This window comes from Chiloscyllium plagiosum, unplaced genomic scaffold (genome assembly GCF_037043375.1).
Source record: "Chiloscyllium plagiosum isolate Xiang-an unplaced genomic scaffold, Cpla_swu_hap1 HiC_scaffold_27, whole genome shotgun sequence".
In the NCBI taxonomy this organism is placed as follows: Eukaryota; Metazoa; Chordata; class Chondrichthyes; order Orectolobiformes; family Hemiscylliidae; genus Chiloscyllium; species Chiloscyllium plagiosum.
The window spans coordinates 16,476,612-16,489,740 of record NW_028270165.1 but is presented as its reverse complement, the minus strand read 5'-3'; the positions used below and the strand labels follow the sequence as shown (position 1 = coordinate 16,489,740).

General features: G+C 46.7%; 2 long non-coding RNA genes across 3 annotated transcripts in view; one reads left to right on the top strand and one right to left on the bottom strand.

Annotated features, from left to right (window-relative positions):
- The window catches only part of LOC148143247 (uncharacterized), a 229,622-nt gene that overhangs the window by 108,836 nt on the left and 107,657 nt on the right, over window positions 1-13,129 (top strand). The window lies entirely within an intron of this gene.
- The window catches only part of LOC148143250 (uncharacterized), a 14,572-nt gene continuing 5,105 nt past the window's right edge, over window positions 3,663-13,129 (bottom strand). Inside the window, exons 2-3 of one of the 2 annotated variants that reach the window (XR_015751156.1) lie at window positions 12,011-12,115; window positions 3,663-4,043 (exon numbers count right to left, since the gene is read on the bottom strand). This is a non-coding gene — a long non-coding RNA (uncharacterized LOC148143250). Of the gene's footprint in view, window positions 4,044-7,058; window positions 8,063-12,010; window positions 12,116-13,129 lie in introns of those variants that run through there. The other variant, XR_015751155.1, reaches the window with a different exon arrangement.

The following is a 13,129-nucleotide window of genomic DNA, read 5'->3' as shown; positions in this document are numbered from 1 at the left end:
AGAAACTTACTTGGAGACAGGATATGTGTTGAAATTGCTGATGAGGCAATACTTCCTCCGGGTTTTGGCTGTACCAAGGATTCGATTACAAAGGGACAACTTGGTGCTGGCCAATAGTAAAGACAGTGAGGGGGGTGGGACAGGGGAGGTGTGGTGTGTGCACTTTGACCTTGAGGTGCTCAAAAAGCAACTGCTTTTTCTCTGCCTTTTTGCTGGGGGGGATCTGAAGCTGTAACAAAGTTGGGTTGCAATAAAGGTTACCTGAACTTACCACTGGGCTCAGACTCTCATTGAAAGCTTTGAGCTCCAAGAGGTTTTTGTTTTAAAGCTGCTTATTTCTTTCAGCCTCCTGCACTAAGTTTAGAACATAGAACAAAGAACATAGAAAAATACAGTGCACAACAGGCCCTTCAGCCCTCGATGTTATGCAACCTGTGAACTATTCTCAGCTCGTTCCCTGACGCTATCCCAAAATCAACCATGCGCTTACCTAAGGATTGTTTAAATCTCCCTAATGTGGCTGAGTTGACTACCTTAGCAGGTAGGGCATTCCACGCCCTTACCACTCTCTGCATAAAGAACATGCCTCTGACATCTGTCTTAAATCTATCACCCCTCAATTTGTAGTTATGCCCCCTCGTACAAGCTGACGTCACTATCCTAGGAAAGAGTCTTTCACTGTCTACCCTATCTAATCCTCTGATCATCTTATATGTCTCTATCAAATCACCTCTTAGCCTCCTTCTTTCCAATGAGAACGGACCCAGGTCTCTCCGCCTTTCCTCATAAGACCCTCCTTCCAGACCAGGCAACAACCTGGTAAATCTCTTCTGCACCGTTTCCAATGCTTCCCACATCCTTCCTGAAATATGGGGGCCAGAACTATACACAATATTCCAAGCGTTTTGTATAGTTGCAGCGTGATATTGCGGTTCACTGGAACTCAATCCCTCTACGAACGAAACCTAACACACTGTATGCCTTCTTCGCAGCACTATCCACCTGAGTGGCAACTTTCAGGGATCTATGCACATGGACTCCAAGATCACTGGCTTCCTGTTATTCTTCCCAAAGTGAATCACCTCACATTTAGCTGCATTGAACTCCATTTGCCACCTCTCAGCCAAATTCTGCTAATCCATCCACCTCTGCCTGCACCTAAGTAATTTTAAAAATGACAAAACGCAGTAGTCCCAAAACAGATCCTTGTGGCACACCACTAGTAACCGGACTCCAGGCTGAATATTTTCCATAAACCACCACTCGCTGCCTTCTTTCAGAATGCCAGTTTCTAATCCAAACTGCTAAATCACCCTCAATCCCATGCCTCTGCATTTTCTCCAACATCCTACCATGTGGAACCTTTACGGAGGTCCATGTACACCACGTCAACTGCCCTATCCTCATCTACATGCTTGGTCACCTTCTCAAAAAACTCAATAAGGTTTCTGAGCCACGATCTGCCCTTGATGAAACCATGTTGACTATCTGAAATCAAAATTGTTGCTTGCTAGATGATTATAAATCCGATCTCTAATATTCCTTTCCAAAAGCTTTCCTTCAACAGAAGTAAGGCTCACTGGTCTATAATTACCTGGGTCATCTCTGCTGCCCTTCTTGAACAAGGGCACAACATTTGCAATCCTCCACTCTGGTACTAAGCCTGTAGACAATAACAACTCAAATATCAAAGCCAAAGGCTCTGCTATCTCCTCCCTCGCTTCCCAGAGAAACCTCGGATAAATCCCATCTGGCCGAGGGCACTTGTCTACTTTCACTCCTTCTAGAATTGATAACACCTGTGTACAACTAACCTTGATCCTTTCGAGTCTAATATCTCGTACCTCATTCTTCTCCTCTACAATATTCTCCTTTTCCTGAGTGAAGACCGATGAGAGATATTCATTAACACCTCTCCAATCTCCACAGGGCCCACATTCAACTTCCCACTTCTGTCTTTGATTAGCCCTATTCCTACCCTAATCATCCTTTTATTCCTCACATACCTATAGAAAGCTTTAGGGTTCTCCTTTATTCTATTTGTTAAGGACTGCTCATGTCCTCTCTTTGCTCTTAACTCTCTCTTGAAATCCTTCCTAGCTAATCTGTGACTCTCCATCGCCTCATCTGAACCATCTTGCCTCATCAACACATAAGCCTCCTTCTTCTTTGTAACAAGAGATGCAATTTCTGTTGTAAACCACGGTCCCCTTATCACTTCCTCCCTGCCTGACAGGGACATACCTATCAAGGACACACTATATCTGTTCCTTAAACCAGCTCCACATTTCAATTGTTCCCATTCCCTGCATTTTGCTACCCTATTCTATGCATCCTAAGTCTTGCCTAATTGCATTATAATTGCCCTTGCCCCATCGATAACTCTTGACCTGCGGCATGTTCCTATCCCTTAACATCGCTAAATGAAACCTAACTGAATTATGGTCACTCTCTCCAAAGTGTTCACCTTCCACAAAATCAAACATCTGGCCTGGTTCATTTGCCAAGCACCAGATCCAGAGTGACCTCCCCTCTTGTCGACCTTCGACATACTGTGTCAGAAAGCCCTCCTGCGCACACTGGACAAAAACTGATCCATACGACGTACTATAGTGAAAGCATTTCCAGTCAATGTTGGGGAAGTTAAAGTCCCCCATAATGACCACCCTGTTCCTTTCACTCCTACCCAGAATAATTTTGCTAATCCCCTCTTCCACCTCCCTGGATCTCTGCGGAGGCCTATAAAAAAACTCCAAGCAGTGTGACCTCTCCTCTCCTGTTTCTAACCTCAGCCCACATTACCTGAGTAGATGAGTCCTCATCAAAAGTTCTGTCAGCCACCGTTATACTATCCTTGACTAACAAGGCCACGCTTCTCCCTCTTTTACCGCCTTGGCTGTTCTTAATGAAAGATCAAAACCCTGGAACCTGCAACATCCATTCCTCACCCTGCTCTCTCCATGTCTCCGAAATGGCCACAACATCCAAGTCCCAGGTACCTAGCCGTGCTGCAAGCTCACCGACCTTATTGCGGATACTCTGGCGTTGAAGGAGACACACTTCAAATCACTTCGCTGTCTGCCAGCACATTCCTGTGACCCTGAAATCCAGTCCCTGTCCTTCCTACTCTCATCCTCCTGTGCATTGCAGCTACACCCCCCGGTTCCCATCCCCCTGCTGAGCTAGTTTAAACCCACCCGAATAGCACCAGCAAATTTCCCACCCAGGATATTAGTACCCCTCTGGTTCAAGTGAAGACTGTCCTGTTTGTACAAGTCCCACCTTCCCCAGAATGAGCCCCAATTATCCAAAAACCTGAAACCCTCCCTCCTGCACCATCCTTGCAGCCACGTGTTCAGCTGATATATCTCTCTATTCCTTGCCTTGCTATCACGTGGCATGGGTAACAAACCACTCTGTTTGTTCTAGCCCTCAGCTACCACCCGAACTCCCTGAAATCCTGCCTTACATCCCTATCCCTCTTTCTGTGGGAGATTAGAAATGTTGTTTTTGCAGATGGGTGAGGGGGTGTAGTAGGGGGAAGGGAAGCGGAATTCTTGTAGCATGTAGCATACATAAGGCTACGACTTTAATGAATATAGAGGGTCTTTTAAAGAAAATAGTTTTAAGCTAGGAAATAACTTGAAAGTGTTGTAGTTGACCACAAAAAGAAGCAGCAGGGGTATTTCACAATAAAGCTGAAGTTTATACTGATTCCTCAATAAAGTGATTCCGCAATTTGTAAACTGAATAAGAAAGCTAACATGCTCTGTTTTGGCGCGCATTTCTGCTTGATTGCAGAAGCGTCCAGTACTTAGAAGACTGTAATAAATTGTTCTTGTTTCCAAGGCTTTGTCTCAGGCTGATTGATTTGTGAGTGAGTTCTGTTTCTCACAATTGAGGACCTTGTTCCGGGGTCCAAGACTCAGACCGCTCGACACTCTTGGGATGACCGGGGATGTGCACCTCGCCGATTTCGGTGATCTTCGACTCCCTTGCTTGTCGTTGGCGGTTTGGGCGAGTACGATCCGGACTGGGAGACCCTGGAAACAAGGCGGGGACACGCGGCGGGTTAGGTCGGGCAGCTCTTGTGCACCGGACCCGGGTAGGGAAAGGTCTTAAAGGATATATCCGGGTGACCGGGGGCAGCAGTATTTGCTGCAAGAATTGCTGCGAGACGGGGCACACCGAAATTACCAGGTAACTCTGTGCACAGACCAAGGTCAGAAGAGAGACCTTTTATGTCTTGCCTTGGTGGTCGGGACATATAAAAGTATGGGGAATTGGTGATATATAAAATTAAGCATATGTCAATGGAAAACAGCCAGTGTCAGAAGGGCTAGTAGTTGAAGGGCTACTGAGGATGCCCTTCATAACTAACTTATGACCAGACGTCCAGATGAATATTCAAAAGCTAGAGGAGTCGTTGCGGAAAGCTCAAAGTGTCTGTGAGACACGGTGTCTGTGTGTGTGTGTGTGAGAGAGAGAGAGAAAGAGCTGTACAGCAACTAGAAAGTTTAATCCGGTGTGATTTGGTTTGAATGCACATTTGTTTGTTGGTGATTGAATGTTTCTGCTTTGTTCCCTGGAGCTTGAGATCCGGGACTGTTTTGAATCTGATTTCTACTATGGAAATTTTAACATGATTTCTCTTAACGTTAAGGATTTTATAGATAATGAAATAAAGTGTTAACTCCTGTTCTTTTTACAGGTAATGACTGCCTTACTATCAGTTTCTAACTAATCTCTTTTATCCTTACATAAAAGTGATTTATGGAGGACAGTTGAAGTCTCAAAAAGCATATAGTTGGTCAGATTAATTGGACGAGTAAGGTGTCTAGTCAGGACCCTGAAGGGGGTGTGGAAGAGGGTGACACCGGACCTCTTTAAGATTAATTAAATTAGCAACAATGGGAGGCACGGGGAGTTGGCTGGGTAACGATCGATCTGTAAATAACGTTAAAGGGGAATATATTTCACCCGACAGTCCTTTGGGGAGAATGTTGGGAAATTGGGAACACAACTCCCGGACGCGGGGGAAAGATAAGGCTACAATGGTAAACTATTGTTGTTTTGTCTGGACTAGATAAAATATTAAGGCGCCTGGTATTTTTTGGCCCAAATATGGGTCCGATGAGGATTGGCTGTGTCAAGATCTTAATATATATGTCAATCGGAAAGAAGCGAACAGTCAAAAAGAGTCCGATTATGCGGTTTGTTGGATAGGGAGCGCGGGAGTAAAATTATGTCCCATGAATAGGGAGGAATCAGGGAAAGAACAGAAAAAGAATGAACAAGGGAAGCCACAATGGGATCCCTTAACATGTTTGCCGCCCCTATTTACTAATCCCCGGAACGAGCCTACAGCTCCTGAAGTAGAACCGTGTCCAGACACAGAAATGGGAACGGACTCTGAACTAAAAGATGCAGAACCTGGGTGGTGGTGGGGGGGGGGGGGGGGGGGGGGGGGCAGAGTCACTCGAGCCACCACATGTAAAGGAGGGGCAGAGATATTGGAAAATGTAAAATTATGTCCCTTACAAGAGGTTCCGATTGGGGAAGGTACAATCGGATATGTAAACGCTCCCTTAACGAGCAGTGAAGTTAGGGTCTTTACAAAGGAAATGAAAAGTTTAATAGAGGATCCGGTTGGACGAGCCGAACAATTAGAGCAATTCCTAGGGCCTAATTTATATACCTGGGGAGAACTGATGGCAATTTTAGGAACGTTATTTTCAGGGAAAGAACGAGGTATGATTAGGAGGGCAGCTTTATAGGAATGGGAAAAGAGGCACGCAGTTGGGGAAGAAGAGGCCCCAGCAGAACAGAAATTCCCAAATGTTTTTTTTAGATTAGATTACTAGATTAGATTAGATTACATTACAGTGTGGAAACAGGCCCTTCAGCCCAACAGGTCCACACCGACCCGCCGAAGCGAAACCCACCCATACCCCTACATTTACCCCTTACCTAACACTACGGGCAATTTTAGCATGGCCAATTCTCCTGACCCTGCACATCTTTTAGACTGTGGGAGGAAACCGGAGCACCCGGAGGAAACCCACGCAGACACGGGGAGAACGTGCAAACTCCACACAGTCAGTCGCCTGAGGCGGGAATTGAACCCGGGTCTCTGGCGCTGTGAGGCAGCAGTGCTAACCACTGTGCCACCGTGCCGCCCACAAATGCTGACCCTCATTTGGAAAATAATGACAGAGAAGATAGGGAGTCAATGCGGGATCTATGAGAAATGGGAATATTAGGAATTAAAGAGGTGGCACCAAGATCATAAAACTTTGTTAAGGCCTTTGAAGTACGACAAGAGAAGGATGGAACCCCTTCTGCATTTCTTAAAAGGCTCAAGGAGGCCACAAGGAAGTGTTTGGGAATGGATCCCGATAATCAGATAGCACAGGGACTCTTAAAGGTCCAGTTTGTAACGAAATCATGGCCGGACATACAAAAGAAATTACAGAAATTAGATGGATGGAGTGAAAGACAGATGGAAGAGCTGTTACGTGAGGCACAGAAAGTGTATGTGAAAAGGGAAGACGAGAAGCAGAAACAGAGAGCCAAAATGCTGGTGGAGGCAGTAGAAGAAATAACAAAAAGGAGACTGGGGTCAAGGTCTAACAGGAAGGGTACGGGAGGACACGAAAGACAAGGGTCACATACCTGGGAAAGGAGGCAACAAACCAGAGATAATCACTCTGTTTGTTCTAGCCCTCAGCTTCCACCCTAGCTCCCTGAAATCCTGCCTTGCATCCCTATTCCTCATTTTTTTGTGGTTAGCACTGCTGCCTCACAGCACCAGAGCCCCCGGTTCAATTCCCTCCCCCCCCCCCACCCCCGTGCCGTGTCTGCGTGGTTTCCTCCCACAGTCCAAAGACGTGCGGGTTAGGGTGAATTGGCCAAGCTAAATTGCTCCGTAGTGTTTGGTGACGGGGAATGGGGCTGGGTGTTTTGCTCTTCGGCAGGTCGGTGTGGACTTGTTGGCCCGAAGGGCCTGTTTCCACACTGGAGGGAATCTGATCTAAAGTTCTGGAATTTAGATTAGATTAGATTAGATTACTTACAGTGTGGAAACAGTGATGAATAGATTGGAATTGGAGACTGGGGACAGGCAAGTAAGTCATCTCCCGATAGAGAGGAGTAACATACTACTGCCTCTGGGGTGAATAGCGTTCTGTGGGCCTGTATAAATACGTTGTTTGTGGATTGAGGAGTTTCCCCTATCAGTCCACACCGCCCTGCCGAAGCGCAACCCACCCATACCCCTACACATCTACCCCTTACCGAACACTACAGGCAATTTACCATGGCCAATTCACCTGACCTGCACTTCTTTGGACCGTGGGAGGAAACCCACGCAGACACGGGGAGAATGTGCAAACTGCACACAGTCAGTCGCCTGAGGCGGGAATTGAACCCGGGTCTCTGGCGCTGTGAGGCAGCAGTGCTAACCGCTGTGCCACCGTGCCGCCCACGGTGGCACAGAGGAGTCGCTTGAGCACTGTAAAAATGGGCCAAGGGATTCGAGCACTCGCACTGTATGGGAGACAATGGTCTTCAGAATGCTGTTCACATTGGGCTCTCCCTTAGCTCTATTGTACATGGTCTTGGTGACAGTATCAGATTCTGAAAAGAGAAAAGGCCTATAAATGCACAAGGGAAGGGTTCCGTTCCAGGTCCAGGCCGCATAAGGCCTGCTGTACCCCAGCCAGTGTTAGACCAGCTGTTTGTATACACAGACCCGAGGTATTGGAAAGTGATATTTCTCTTCACGGGGTCGACAGTAGGAAGTCTGATGAATAGATTGGAATCGGGGACTGGGGACGGGGCAAGTAAGTCATCTCCTGATAGAGAGGAGTAACATACTACTGCCTCTGGGGTGAAGAGCGTTCTGTGGGCCTGTATAAATAAGTTGTTTGCGGATTGAGGAGTTTCCCCGATCAGGCTTCCCTTTTCTCGAGTCGGCCCGTCCTGCAAAATGGGATAGTGTTCCTGGGCATATTTACCATAATAACAGGGTTGATCATTTTTATCTTCATGAGGCTTGCGTCTGCAGGTAAAATCAAAAAAACATGGTAACGACATGATAACTCTCACTGATTTCTACTGTCCAGATGGACCATCTGGTCTTTCTGATGTAAGAGTCCATTGCAATAATCAATCTTCATCACGTTCCACACGTCAAAGGCGTCTGGTCCGGTGCACTGGACGACATCTCCTCAGCATGGGTGGTGGATAATCTCTGATCATTCCTGGTCGCATCCATAGTTAGTGGCTTTCCCCATCAGGATATTGTACGTGATCAGAAAGGTGAGGAGATAAGCGATCCGCAAATGTCCCTCCTCTTAGTTCAAGTATCTGTAATAAGATTAACATTAGAACAACAGCAAAATTCAAAACCCAACTGGACAGGGTCCACTCCTCTTGTTGAGATCCAGGATTCTCTCCTCCTCTTCCCCCCTTTTGATTGGTGCGGTCAATCAATTTACAACGGTGCAGTTGGACCCAAGCTGAGCTCCCAGCGACTGGGACCGCCGTAGGGGTGGGAAGTAAAACCTGGAAGGGGCCATCCCAACGAGGTTGGAGACCTTTGCCAGTCCAGTTCTTGACGAGCACCAACGAACCAGGTTCTGCCCGTGACAAGGCTGAAAGGGAGGGAACATCGCTGTAGGCCGCACGCTCCTGGGAGTGAAAGGCACGCATAACATTAGTTAGAGCAAGAACATAACCAATCATTGCTTCGGTCATGTGGTGGACGTGGACTGAGAAGGGTGCCGAATCGTTCCAAGGGTACGGAGGCGGTGACCAGAGAGACTGTCAGCTGGAGACAGTCATGTCTTGCCCGCAGATATGGATCGCATCTGGAATAAGGCCACAGGGATTAGCATAACCAGGAGAGGCCAGACTCGGCCATTAATTTGGCAAGTTTAGTCTTGAGTCTGGTTAAAACATTCAACAAGGCGGGCCGCCTGAGGATAAGCTCCATGCAGTTGCTGACAAATACAAAGCTGGGAACAGAGTTCTCCGTTAATATTACCTACAATGTTGGTCCATTGACCGAGCTAATGCACGCAGGTATACTGAAGCGGGAATTATTTCCTTAAACAAAATCTTCACCACAGTCTCAGCAGTAGCATGAAGAGGAGGAAAGGCTTCAATCCACTTACAAAAGACATCAACAAGAAGCAAAACACATTTATAGCAACTCAACTCATTTCTCCAACTCAATGAAGTCCAGTTGAAGTGTCTCCAAGGGACCCTCCAGCAAGGGAGTTCTCGTAGAGATACTTGAACTAAGAGGTGGGGGATCGCCTACCCATGGACCTGTTTGATCACGTCCAACATCCTGATCGGGAAAGCCACTGACTGAGTATCGATGCGATCTGGAATGATCTGAGATTATCCTGATGTCATTTGGTGCACCAGATCAGACGCTTTCAACATGGAGTCGCTTGAGCGATGGCGTGAGCTGCCAGAGGAAGTGGTGGGTGCTGATACGATGACAAGTTAAAAGGTCCCTGGATGGGCATCTGAATATGAAGGGTTCAGTTGGGTCAGGGCCAAGTGATGGCAAATGCGACTGAAGTCATAGAGATGTACAGCACAGAAACAGACCCTTCGGTCCAACCCGTCCTTGCTGACAAGATAGCCAACCCAATTTAGTCCCAGCTGCCAGCACCCGGCCCATATAGGGGCCAAGTGATGGCAAACGTAACTAGATTAATTTAGGATATCTGGGCAGGTTGGGCCAAAGGGTCAGTTTCCATGCTGTGTGACTCTAATTGTCTTCAGTGGAAGCAGAAGTGTGGTTGTGAAGGCTGGACTTTCAGAGCATGTTTTGCCCTGACTGGGAGCATAAGAGTTTGACTGAAGTGTGTCGGTGTTAATGCCTTGATGTCTCATTTTGTTCCCACCTTCCCGGGGTCGTTAACCATTTTGTGTCTGGTCCTTCCTCCAGAAGCTGCGTTGCAGGTTCACCCTGAATTGACACTTTTTTTTTGCTTCCCAAAATCAGACCTGCTCACTCTCAGCAGGATCCCAGTGTTGTGAAAGATATTAACTTTCAGGTGGAGGTATCCAAAATTCAGAGAGATGTCAGTCTTGACGTTTTTGCTTTTCTGCCCCTGTAAGATCCTGAATCAGCACCTTCAGGAGAATTAGATAGAGCAGAGAGGGAACAGAGGGGGAAGAGGGTGTGGGAGTGCTTTCAATTTTGTGGAACAACAAAAGAAAAGAATATTCCACAAAGTAGAATTGCTTGTTCTGAATTTCTACCCTGCACTGATAGCGATGACTTTTGTAATCTGTTTTTAACCGTGTATTTGAAGATCTGAAGACTGAAGCTTCAAAATCAACAGATGAAGGGCTGATGCCCGAAACATTGACTCTCCTGCTCCTCAGATGCTGCCTGACCTGTTGTGCTTTTCCAGCGGCACACTTTTCGACACTGACTCTCCAGCGTCTGCAGTCCTCACTTTGACGTCAATGTCTGACAGTCATGCAATCCATCGGGACTGCAACGGTGTTCATCTATGATTCTGTGAGAAGGAGCAAAGCATTTTGGTTCCTGTTTGAGTAAGTTTTCAGCATCAGTGGGACTGGATGAGAGACCCTACTGTTGCAGCGCACTGAGTGTTGAGCCTGAAACAGTTATACGGCCTGGGAAGAGGAATTCACGGTGGGGAGGGGCTCCACACGCATTTGTGTGTAACTGAAGCTTCGGCCATGGAGAAACCTGAGGAATCCAGCCCCGTGGAGAAACAGTGGAAGTGTGGCAACTGCAGGAAAAGCTTCTGTGTCCCGTCTGTCCTGGAGACTCATCGGCGCAGCCACACCAGGGAGAGCCCGTTCCCCTGTCCCATCTGCGGGAAGGGCTTCAGCACTTCCTCCACCCTGCTAACCCACCAGCGGATCCACACTGGGGAGACGCCCTTCAGCTGCCCAGTGTGCAGGAAGGCCTTCAGCGATTCCTCCACCCTGCTGAGGCACCAGCGGGTCCACACGGGGTAGAGGCCCTTCAGTTGCCCCGGGTGCGGGAAGAGATTTACCCAGGCCTCCAACCTGCTGACCCTCCAGCGGATCCACACAGGAGAGAGGCCCTTCAGCTGCCCCCTGTGCGGGAAGGGCTTCACCAGCTCTACCAACCTCCAGAGGCACCAGGGAGTTCATGTACCATTGCAGGGGGATTTAAGGCACGATGGCTGAGTGCCATCGTGCCTTAAATCGCTGCAGGTTATAGTCCAACAGGTTTATTTGTAAGTGTAAGCTTTTGGAGCACTGCTGCTTCATCGGGTAGCTGTGGAGCAGGATCATAAGACACAGATTTTATAGCAAAAGATCACAGTGTCATGCAACTGATAGGATATATGAAACAAACCAAGATTTCTGTTAAGTCTTTCACCTTTTAGAATGTGTTGCAGGTTTCAGTTCATTATTATGTAAATCCCAGAACATCTTTTGATTCACATTCTCAAGATGACTTAAGTTTTTTTTAAAAAAAGTGACAACTCAGCCCAGACAGCCCCGATAAAGGTGTGAGGTTCGAGTGTGTCAAATGTCTCAATTTTGAATCAGACTGGTTCTATTTCCAAAGTAGGAATTTATAAAATATTACATGGATTGACTGCCTGCAGACTGTGCACTTTTTGAGCAAAATTGAATGTATCTACAAACATAATTCTGCCAATACAAATTTGCCCAAAAAGTGATATGTGAGTTTATGCATGAGTGCACATAAGAGTGTGATGGAGTATATGCCTGAGAGTGTGTTGAGAGTGTATGTGTGCGTGTCTGAGAGAGCACGTGTGTATGAGTGAGGTATGAATAAAAGCAAGGGCTTGCGCTTTGCTAAAGTAAGGTAGGTCAGGACTTGTACAGTTAATGGTAGGGCCCTGTGTCATGCTGTAAGAGAGAGACATGATGGGGTTCAGGTACACAGTTCTTTCAAAGTTGCTTCACTGCGAGACAGGGTGGTTAAGAAGGCGTTTAGCATACTTGCCTTCATTGTTCACCCCATTGAGTATAGGAGTTGGGACATCATGTTGAGGTTGTACAGGATGTTGGTGAGGCCACTTTCAGAGTACTGAGTATGGTTCTCGTGTCCCTGTAACAGGAAGAATACTATTAGAGAGGGTTTGGTAAAGATTTACCAGGATGTTGCCAGGACTGGACGGTTTGAGTTATAATGAGAGGCTGGGACTTTTTTCACTGCAGCACAGGAGGTTGGGGGGTGACATTATTGAGATTGATAAAATCATGAGGAGTGGAGGTAAGGTGAATAGCAAAGGGCTCTTCCTTAGCATTGGGGAGCTCAAGACTAGGGGGCATATTTCTTTAAAGTGAGAGGAGAGAGATTTAAAAGGAACCCAAGGGGCAATGTTTTGACAGAGGGCGGTTTACACGTGGAATGAACTTGCTGAGGATGTGGTCAATGCAGGTACGTTTACAAAGTCTAAACGACATTTGGATGGGTACATGAATAGAAAGGTTTAGAGGGATTTGGGCCAAACGCAGGCAAGTGAGGCTAGTTTAGTTTGGGAACCCTGGTCGCCATGGATGAGTTGGACCAAAGGGTCTATTTCTGTGCTGTCTACCTCTCTGAACCAGAAGTGATCTTATTGAAACCAGTAGAATTCTGAAAGGGGCTTGACAGGATAGATGCAGATAAAATGCTCCTTTGTGGTGGGAGTCATAGAATCCCAACAATGTGGAAACAGGCCATTCAGCCCATCTATTCCACACTGGCCCTCTGAACAGCATCCCACACATACCCACCCCCTTACTCTGTATTTCCCATTGCCAATCCACCCTAAGTTTCACATCCCTGGTCACTATGGGTAATTTAGCACAGCCTATCCACCCTAAGGTCTACACCCTAATCTGTAAATTACTTTCTCAAAAAATGTAATTTAAATGTAGAGTTTTTCTCTAAGAAAAATGTTAGTCTGACTCAACATTCGGGCGCAGACAGAATTCACACTTATTGTTAGAAAAGCTCTGCATTTGAATGACATTCTTGAGAAGGTAACAAAAAAGAAGTTCTGGGATTAACAAACCAAAGAGCAGAAACCTATTCTAAAAGATGAAGGATTTAATCTAAAATTGTTTGATATGTCAC